Here is a 10082-nt window from a genome sequence, read left to right as displayed (position 1 = left end):
ACAAGGCTGTGCTTTGCTCTATAGACAAGCAGGCAGAGGCTGGGACGAGGTCGCCCTTTTCATCTCAGCGGTGTGGATACCATTATACATCTACCTGCCTGTCCTTTTGTGGCCTTCCACTTCCAAGAATTAGCCCAGTCATCTCCTCAGCATAAAGGAGATGAACAAATCACAGCAGGCTATCCAAAAGAAGCTTGGTATTTTTAGCACCGAGACTGGAAGGGGAGAGTGTTTAGGGCTCGGCTGTAAAGAAATCACTTCCACCTCTTTCTAGAGGACTACCCCACCAAGGCTGGGCAGGAACGCCTTCCATCTTAAAACCAGCCATTTTCCCAATCTTCTTCTACCTCCCAGTCACCCGGGGCATCCCTTAAGACAAGGCATCTTGCAACTCGCATTTCTCCCCGGCTCAGCTCCCCGCCCGGTCAGATGCTAAGGCCGGAGGGGCATTTGCACAGCGTAACTCGGGCAAGATCTCAACTGGCCGCCACAAGTGACTGGCCGAAGTCCAGGCTCCGCCAGCATCGCGGAGCCACAGAGAAGGCAGACCCGGGTAAATCCCGCTTGGGGCACCGCCCAGAGCCGGACAAAGGGGCGGGCCAGCGATCCGCTTCACTACCCCAAGGCAGGCAGCTTTCAGGGCGGGGCGAGCCGTGGGGGCGGGGCGAGCCGTGGGGGCGGGGCTCGGCGACCCGAGGGGCGGGGCACAGGCGGGGCCTAGAGGGGGCGAGGAGGCCAATGTGGGAGGGGTAGCGGGCGGTGGGGTGTGGATTGATGGCAGAGGGGGCGGGGCGAGCGGCGGGAGCCCGGCCGGGGCGGGGGGAGGAGCGAGTGATGGGGCGGTGCCTGCGTGGGGGTGGAGCCAGCCCCCGGGGCGGGGCCTGGGTGGGCCCGAGGCGCGGGGCGGCAGAGCGGCGCAGGGAAGCTGCGCCTCTTTCTCCGCCGCGGCCCCGCCCCTCCGCGCCCCGCCCCCGCCGCTCGGACGGCCCGAGTCGCGCCCTCCCGCTCCGCGCTGCCGAACTTGGTCTAACTTCCTCGGCCGACCGGGCCGTGCCGCCGCCACCGCCGCCGCTGCCGCGCCCGGGTAAGTAGGACGCTCGGCCCCGCTGCAGCGTCGGGCCTGTCCTCATTGTCTCGGGCCGGCCCTCGTGAGCGTCCTCTCGGGACGGCGGCTGCTCCCCGCGTTCCCCCTCGGCCCCGGGACTCCCTTGCCCGGCGGGGGGCGGCCCCGCGGGCGGCGCGGGCTTTGTCTTGCTGAGACCGCCCGCGAGCTCTGGAGGCCGCGGGCCGGGACCCCGCTGAGCCGAACTCGGGCGCTGCGTGGAGTGGGAGGCACGGCGGGCGCCCCGGAAGGTGTGGCTGCACCCTGCTGCCGCCTGGGCTCCGCCGGTCCTCACCTGGGAGCCCAGTGGAGGGCGCCTTCTTCAGCTCCGGTCCCCGGTGAGGGGACGGTCGCCCAGCCCCCACCCACCCTGAGTGTGCTCCCAGCCGCCGGGTCCCGTGCTGTCCTGCCGGAGTTTGAGGAGGTGGCCACCCCGGCGTCTCGGTGCTGGTCGCTAGGGGCTGTGCTTGGACGCAGAGCCCGACCCCTGACCTAGCCCGAGCTTTGGCCAAGTTTTGGTTCTGGCTGTACCTTGGCTCGGCCCAGGTTGCAGCCCCCCGTTCCCTTCCCTGTTAGGCTTGCAGTGCAGAGGGTGGGGAGAGTGTGCGAACTGGGACTTCGGCGGCCCCTGAACCACAGAAACTGCTGTCTGGAGGACTGAAACTCGTTCTCCGGTGAGAGGCGGTCAGTATTCTCAAAACTCAGTGTCGTCACCCAGTGCTTGCCTGGAGCTGGTTGCAGAGCCATGGTGAACACTTAATGGCTGTATCAGGACGCTGGTGTTTGGGGACATGGAGATGTGTTAGGCAGCGTGTACAGGACGCTGGTTGGGGCCTGTAGCAGGTGTGTTCCCAGCTCGCTAGGAGGTTACCCGTAGGACTGGTGGTTGTGGGTCAGTTTTTACCAAATACTGGGCAGTTTCCACACAGCCCCTTGACTTCTGAGTAGAAGTTGGTGCCTGCTGAGTGCTTCCTTATTTACGAAAGGAAATCAGGGGCCCCACAGTCTAACAGCTCAGAGGTTGCTGGAGACACCCTTCCTTTCAAAACTCCTGGGCCCTGGAACCCTTAGAATGAAGCTCAGACTTCTGCTCTCCGGCCCCTCCCGCAGCTGCCCCCTAGCCTTGTTCCCTATTTTGAGATTTTTTTTTTTCTTTTTGGAGTAAAGGTTTTGTGTAACCCAGGGTTGCCTTGAATTCATGACCCTTCTGCCCCGTTTTCTACCCTTCTATATTCTGCCTCCTTTCTACGTTTTTGGACTCTCTTTGGTCCACCTAATGTGTTTCAGAGACTGAAGTGCTCTGTGTTACAGCGGACACTCTGGGCTCACACCTCCTGACCAGCTGTAAGCCTTTAGTGGTGGGCCTGCAGTAGGTGGTGCTCAATGGTGTTGATTGGCTTAGTTGCTCTTTCAAACAGTCTGAGCCACTGATCCTCCAAAGGTTTGTGGCTGTTTCCAAGAAGAAATGGCATGGAGGGGAAGGGCTGGCTGCCTGGGAAGACCCTCCCCCTCGCCCCTCTTCTTATTAGGGCAGCTGTGCTCGCTGGTCTCAGCATAGGTGAGGGCTTCTTCTCCCTTGCCATGTTTGTGATGGAGGACGAGACTCATGCTTTGTGTGGGTGGGGAGGAGCCTGCCCTGCAGGTTATAGAAATGAGGCGAAATTACAAAGAGGCCAGGGTACAGGGAAGCCCTGGGTTCTTTTACCACTTCCGGGGCCTTACCCTGGGCCACCATGTGCCTAGGGATTTGACCTTGTTCAACTTTATCAGAGAAGTTAAACAGAATTAATTTTTAACAACACCTAAAAATTGCCAGTATGCCAGTCCTGAGAGCCCCTTGCTTGTTTAAAACCTAGTGAACTTACGATCTGAAGACTTTGTCAAGGCTTAGTATTTACGGAGACTTTTATCAGGCCGTGATCCCACCTTTACTTTAATTGTTTAATCCCTGAAACAACCCAATGTGGTAGACATTAACTACTGGATTTTACAAATGAGAAAACTATGGCCCAGAAAGGTCGGAGTGATTTCCTTGAGGTCTCTGAGAGTTGGAGCCTCTCATTTAGAGGATGCCTTCCTCCTGGAGGTGCTTAAACATAGTGAGAAAGCCTGGCCCAAGGCAGAACTGAGTCCTGCAGTACAGGCTCCCTCCAGGCCCAGCTTCAAGTAGCTCACCTATCTACCATGACCTCAGCACATGCCACCCCTGAATCCCTGCTGGCTTGATTGCAGTCTCCGCTCTACGACGCCAGAGGATTACAAGCGTGGCTGGAGAGTCAGTGCCTTCTGTAGAGATCAGGGTTTGATGTGGTTAATGCCAAACTTCAAACTTCAGTGGCTTAAAGCAACAGGCCTTTTTTTTTTTTTTTTTTTTTTTGTAACTCCACATTTATATCACATATCTGCTTTATATTGCCATTATTATAGGCCAATTCATGTCCCTAGCCACTTAGACATAGCCTGATGAGTCTTGGCTCTTATAGCTTCTGCCCATTTCTGGCAGATGTGGCATAATGAAGTGGCATTTCATTGGCTGCACCAAGTAACATGACCAGAGTCACCCTCAGGGTGAGGGTGGGAATCAAAAACAGTTAATGAATAGCATGAAGCCTATCACTTGCCTGTCACTTGTTTCTTCTCTAGCTCTGGGTCCTAGTTTCATTCTTTGTCTCTGTGCCACCAAGAACACTGTTGTGAATTAGCCAAAGAAGTGCTTTTTAAAGATGGAGTTGCCCCAAGTGAAAGGTAGAAGCTTGATAAACAAGAATGACCCTTAGGGATGGAGGGGTGGTCTTTAATGACAGAGCACTCCTCTTTCCTCTGACCCTTGGGCAAGTTACTTGAACTCTTCCTGAGTCCTTTTGCTCATTGGCTAATTCATTTATTCCAAAGCAGGAAGTCCCAGCCTAGAGACGGGATGGAGGTGACAATCCCTGTTTCCTGCTGCTGGGTGTTAGTGCCTTTAGAGAGAACCCTGCCTGTGGGCAGGGAAGCAGGCCTGGCCGCCCTTCTCTTGCAGCCAGTGGGCAGCTGGTCATGTTGTACTCCCCATCCTTGCCTGGATGTAAAGTAACTTTTCCTAGAAGCAGAGCAGGCAGAGGTGCCCTTCGTTGCCATGCATGACTGAGGCCAGGCTTTCAGGACAGCGAGTGTGGAACAGAGCGGCAGTTTGGTGGGGTGACTGGGGGGAAGCGTCCACAGAAGAACAGGGTAGAAACCCCTTGGATGCATTTCTCCAGCCACACTGAGTTTTCCCTTTGTGTTCTGTCACCTGTCTGCACATCCTGCCGGTGGACATGAGGAGACCTTAGGTGTTCTTTGTGGAGGTTAGTTCACCGTTCGTTCTTAGGCACCGGTACTGCTTTTTCAGGGCCTCTGTTTTCCCACCTGTGGAGTGGCAGGAGGCCGAAAGGCCTGTGGCAGCTCTTCCTTTTGGCTGCTTACCAGTACCCAGGATAGGCCGTGCGTGGCTGTTTGCAGTCTTCGGCCTGGTGAGTGGGCAGCACTCTGATGTGACTTCTCCTGCAGTGTAGCAGGGCTGCCTCCGACTGTGAGCCACCTCGGGTTTCACGGTCTCCTGGCCCTTTTCTTCCATCCCTGTGTGTTTTGATTCAGACAGAGCAAGTACTTGCATTGGGTTCAGAACCGGACCTGGCCTGTGGGCAACTGTTGATGCATCTGCCCACTCAGCATGAAGATGCCTAGCACAGTCCAGCTTTTGACTGATGTCTAATTGCTAGCTGTGGAACCTAGACTGAAGTTGGGTATTTTCTCATCCGTGAAGGGAGCAGAATCAGATGTGCCCTGTCTGTCTTGGTTGCTGAGGAATCCAGTACACACCTCAGGTTTGAGGAATGTGGTCTCAAGCCCCTGGGTTGGGCCTGACACTGTTTAGGGATAGCTACTATCTTTCTGGCAGTTCCCAGTAAGTGCTTACCAACAGCTGATTCTGGGAACTCTGCTTCCTCCACCCTTGAGGGTTGGGTGGGGCTGGGCAGGGCTGTGGGTTTTCTCTTTGGAAGTAGTAGGCCTGGTAATCAGAGTGTAAGTGGGCTTGGGCAGGCTGGAGTTGGCATCCCCACCTCTAAGGATCTATTCTGCCTTTATAAGCAGCCAGAACCCACATCTATCAACTAGATAGCTGCCCCTCCTTAGGCTCTCTGGTCTGTATACTATGTGGCTAAGGACCAGAACAGATGTCTGAAGTGGCTGCTGGCATCCTAGTAGGAGATAAACTCATGGTGTCCTCAACACTCTTGAGTCCTCAGTCATCTTGCAGAGCTGAAGTGGTGGGGAAGATTTGGGGCAGAGTCTGGTCACAGGCTGGTAAACCTTCTCTCGGTTTTCTCTGACTGTGTGCCCCTGTTATTGGGTCTCTGATCTTGTATGCCATAGAGTCCAAAAAGCATTCAGAAACGGAGGCTTTGAGGATGTCATAGCTTTGACATCCAAGGCAGGGTCCTCATAGCAGCTGAAAGGGAATGAGTGTCCCCTGAAATAAACCTCTTTTGTCTCTTTCTGAGGTTGGTGTGGGAGGGGTCCCCAGCAGGGTCTCTTTTAAAGTATCAGAGGATAAGGAAAACAGCTACCTCAGCTTTCACACCCCAAACCTACTGTACTGTTCAGGCTGTGGTGGGACTCTCAGCATCAGAACCGTACAGTCCTGATACTGGTGATGTCCAGCTGTGCTCCAGGGTGCTTCCTCGCTTCCCAGACTGGCAATAAATGCCCCTCTCCCTGGCTTCTCTATTTCTGGACCAGCCTGTACTCCTGGGCCACGTGGACCCTGTCTTCTGAGGCTTGTAGGAGGTGGCAACTCTAGACCAAAGCGTGGGTGATACTCTGGTCTGGGTGAGGGTAAGGAGCCATGAGTCTTGAAAGACTGGGGAATTCTGTGCTTAAAGAAGAAAATTATTCTGGCACCTGTTGAAGTGTTAAGGTGAACTATTCAAGACTGCTGCAGCAGGTTTTTTAAGTAGGGGAGAGAGACTGGGCTCAATTCCAAAACCCCAGGAAAGTGGGAACTTACAGCCAGGGAGCACTATGCCAGGATCCTAGAGAATTTTTGAGGCTAGGAGACATTTTTAGCTGAATGGACCTGACAGGATTCTTTCTGAAGGCAAGCCAAGTGACCAGATACTATGTGACGGATAAAGAAGGATGAGGAATTTGATAATAAATTGGGGGTAAATTGACTTAGCAGGATTCTTAGCAGATTTGAATGGGCCTCTCCAAATCCAGGGTCGGACAGAGCTGGTTGAACAGAAAGAAGGCTCCGACGACTTGGCTAACGTTTGGTGAAGGACTGAGTCCTTTCAGTACCCTGTGTTCGGTTTCGTGAGCTTTTCGACCCAGGCTCATGGCCACCCACATTTGTTTCTCAGGAGGGGCATTTTCTCCTGTGGGTGTTCCTCCTGACCAGTACCATTCTCTTTGACAGTGTCAGCAAGGCTTCAGAACTAAAGTTGGCTACTATTTTAAGAAAACTTGGTCTTTTTGTTTCAGAGTGGACTGGTGGTTCCTGGTGTCTTAATCTCCTTGCCCTTTTGAGGCAGGGGGAAGGGGCTTGGACTAGCCTCTACTGAATGTGCCTCCCCATGGGAGGCCTTGCCTTCTTGTGGGTGGGAGGGGGGAGTGGGTTGGGAGGGGGAGGCTGGAGGAGGCAGGAGGAGGGAAGAGGGAATCTTTGATTGGTGTGTAAAATGAATGAAAAAAATTCTTAATTAAAAAAAAAAAGAAAGAAAATCTCCTTGCCCTCTGCACATAGGACCTCCTGTGTCTTGCAGCCCCCATTTCTAAACTTTGGGCTACTGGGCCTCTTGGCTCTCAGACCACAGCCATTCTCTTTTCTGAAATCCTCTAGAGCTGCAGTGGACCTCCGGTCTTGTGCTTTCCCAGTCCTACACAAACCAGTGTGACATCTCTGCAGCTCCCTACCAGCCTAGGACTTCCTTCTTCCCTCTACTCTGGGTCCTGGGGAGGGGCCATAGGTGGTCCCTTCTGTTCCCTGGGTCTGAACAGTTTTTTTTTTTTTTTTTTTTTCCTGATCTGCATGTTCTTTCCTTCTCCAAGAGGGAGGCTTCTCTGGTTTTCTGTCTGTCTCCACCTTTTTCATTGGTCATCCCCCTACCCCTGGTGCAGGTGACCTACTGGCCTGTCTCCGCCTGCAGCTGTCTCAGCTTTATAGGAGCAAGGCTCCCTTCTGTTGTAAGGAAAGCCTGTTGGCTGCAGGTAGGGGCTTACTCACTTCCGCAAAGGGAAGGCCTCGTAGCCCGTAGCTGTCCTGCAGAGGAAGAGTAGAGATCGTGTCTATTCTTTGCAGCCATCCTGCCTCCCCACAGTCATTGTCTCTTGCTGTCCTAGTTGTTTCCTGTGAAATACAAACAATGGTGTAAACAGGATAAGTTGGGGTGTGTGTGTGTGTGGGGGGGTGTTGCCAAGAAAAGAGTCTGGTAGAGGAGGGTGTTCATGCCCCAGGGCTCTGGATGGACACAAGAATAGGAAAGGAATGGGCTTATGTACTGTGGTGATGGCAGGTTCTACACAGACCTCCCTCTGGGTTCTGAAGTTTTCCCCTTCAGTATGGTGAAACAGGATATGCCCTAGAGACTCAGAGCCTCCCTGGGGTGGAGGACCTTGGAGAAGTGCTGGTCTACATGTAATAAAAGGTTGTGGGGTTCCTGGTAGGACCTACCTTAACCTTGCCTGGGTCTTGTCAAGGGAGCAGGGCTGTTTGTAGTTCTTCGGTATGTTGCTAGTGTGGTCCTCGTGGCTTTGAGATCCCATTTGTGCCTGTTTTCTTGGGAGTCATTTGTTGAACACTTTACAGTCAGGAGAGGACGGGGAACCAAGCATACTCGACCCTCCCTGGCCTCCATTCTCAGAGCCCTGGGCAGTTGTGAGCTTGCAGCCATTACGAAGCTGCCAGCTGTATTGTCCCTGGGGTTGAAGTTGTCTGCAGGAAGGGTTGTGCTCGTGGACCACTCCCTGTTGTTCAGATCTCCCCCCTATACCTTGGCCCCCACTTGCCCTAATGGCCATTGTGTCATCCCTTCGGCAGCAAGAGAGACTGGGATGGTTTTTGTATTGTTCCTTGGGGGCAAAATCACGTGAAGGAAATACATCAGTGCTTTTGAGTGCAGAGTATTTATTGACACACCCATTAAAGGGGGGCTTTTAGACAATATATGTAACCCGTTAGTAAGAATAGACAGAGGAATGCATCTCTCAGCCCTATGCTACAGCTTCCCTTTCTTGAAAGGTACATGCAGTTTAGTGGCTAAGGGGTTGGGGTTTTAAGCTGAGATTTTGGAGAAACTGTTTTTAGCTTGTCCTTGGAGTGGGGCCAGGCCTAGAAATCTGTTGAAATAGCTTTCTTTAGCTGCTAAAATGGGGGTGGGCTCATAACGCTAAGACTTGGAGCCTTGCTGGCGGCTGGGGAGGCCCCTGGAGAAGTGTCTGCTGGATTCCTGGTTTTCAGCCTCCCTGGGACAGACAGACAAACACTTGCACAGCAGACCTTGGACCTTGGAGTCCTACAGGTGGCCCTTGGTATGGAATAGCTTCGTTTCCTTTCTGTCACTGTCAAAATCTGTTTGCTTTTCTTTGATAGGAAAACTTGGTATTTGGGGGTTTAGGGTGAAGTGAACAGGGCGTGGACTGGGCTCAGAGGCCTGTACTCCTTCCCTTGACCGCCTCAGTGTCTTCCTCCTCCCCTCCCCCACAGCATCTTGTCCTAGGGAGATGCCAGATGCTGCCTAGAGAGAGCTATTCATGAAATATTTTCCCCTCCCTCGCTCTCCTCTTTCTTTGTTTCTTAGACAAGATCTTCCTACATAGCCTGGGCTGACTCTGAATTTGTTTTCCTGCCTTAGTCTTCTGAGTATTGGGATTATAGGTATATGTAACTACACCTGGCTATGGTAACATATTTTTGGTACCTCTAGCTACAAACCTTAGGCAAATACATTGAATTAAGTTTAACTTTTTTTTATCATTAAAAAAACACAGAATAAAGGAAATTCATACTTCTGACTTCCTCAGCCGAACTCCTCCAAAGCCCAGAGCCTATACCAATTAAATATTCAGAGCCTAGTCAAGTGTGGCAGAACCCCCATGCACACCTCTTTCTCTCTTGCTTCTTCCCACAGTTGCATGCAATTTCCATTGCTCTGTACTTACTGAGGCTCACTAAGATTTATCCTGGGATTGTTCCATTTTTAGCACACATACTTTGGTCCATTCTCTTTAACAGCAGCAGGTCATCTTGCTGCAGAGTGAACCTTGACTCACTCTTGCAGCCCCCTCTTGATGGACATTGAGGTTGCTTTCAGTGTGTGCTTTCACAAGCCCGGTTGCCTGGTGCCTTGAACACACAGGTGGGTCTGAGGTGCCTGGTGTGGAGTTGAAGCATTGAGGGGATCATCAGGAAAGAAACATGTGCTTTGATTCCAAGAGGAAGAGAAGTTTCTGAGGCTTGATGCTGGGGGTGGGGGGGAGTCTTCTATTTTTGCAGCTGGGGGCTGAGTTGGCAGGAGGCTGTGTGCTGCTTTCCTTCCTTCTTGTGGCTCAGCTCAGACCGTGCTCTTTCCATGAGTACGTTTAGAGCTCTTGCCTGTGTTGTGACCACGAGGCCTGTGCACCCACCCACAAGTGTGCCTTGGAGTCTGAGGAGGAGGCTGGGTGAGGTGAGGTGTGCAGAGAGGTCGCTTCTCACAGTGTGGGTTTGGTTTGAGCTGGAGGTTCTGGGTAGTGTGAAAACAAGCTGGAACTGGTCTATCTTAGACAAGGTCCAGGGGCTGATACAAGGACCAGGCCTCCCTCTGCTGCTGTGGGAGTCCTGGTATCCCGCCTGGCAAGCTGTGATTGTTGTAAACATCTGTATAAAAGACCCCCAGGGAAGTGGTAGATGGTTTTTCTGTTTTGATCAGGTCCTTCCTGAGTAGACAGGAGGGGCTGGGGGAGAGGGCACATGCTGTCT

General features: G+C 53.0%; 1 protein-coding gene across 2 annotated transcripts in view; it reads left to right on the top strand.

Annotated features, from left to right (window-relative positions):
• The first annotated feature begins 882 nt into the window (after positions 1-882).
• Positions 883-10082, top strand: part of Tspan14 (tetraspanin 14) — a 57511-nt gene continuing 48311 nt past the window's right edge. Inside the window, exon 1 of one of the 2 annotated variants that reach the window (XM_015990402.3) lies at positions 883-1084. The gene's annotated coding sequence lies outside the window, so the exon portion shown is untranslated. Of the gene's footprint in view, positions 1085-1560; positions 1787-10082 lie in introns of those variants that run through there. The other variant, XM_042284342.2, reaches the window with a different exon arrangement.

This window comes from Peromyscus maniculatus, chromosome 9 (genome assembly GCF_049852395.1).
Source record: "Peromyscus maniculatus bairdii isolate BWxNUB_F1_BW_parent chromosome 9, HU_Pman_BW_mat_3.1, whole genome shotgun sequence".
Taxonomy (NCBI): domain Eukaryota; kingdom Metazoa; phylum Chordata; class Mammalia; order Rodentia; family Cricetidae; genus Peromyscus; species Peromyscus maniculatus.
Note: the sequence above shows the minus strand (reverse complement) of the source record. Positions and strands in the feature narration are given on the sequence as shown.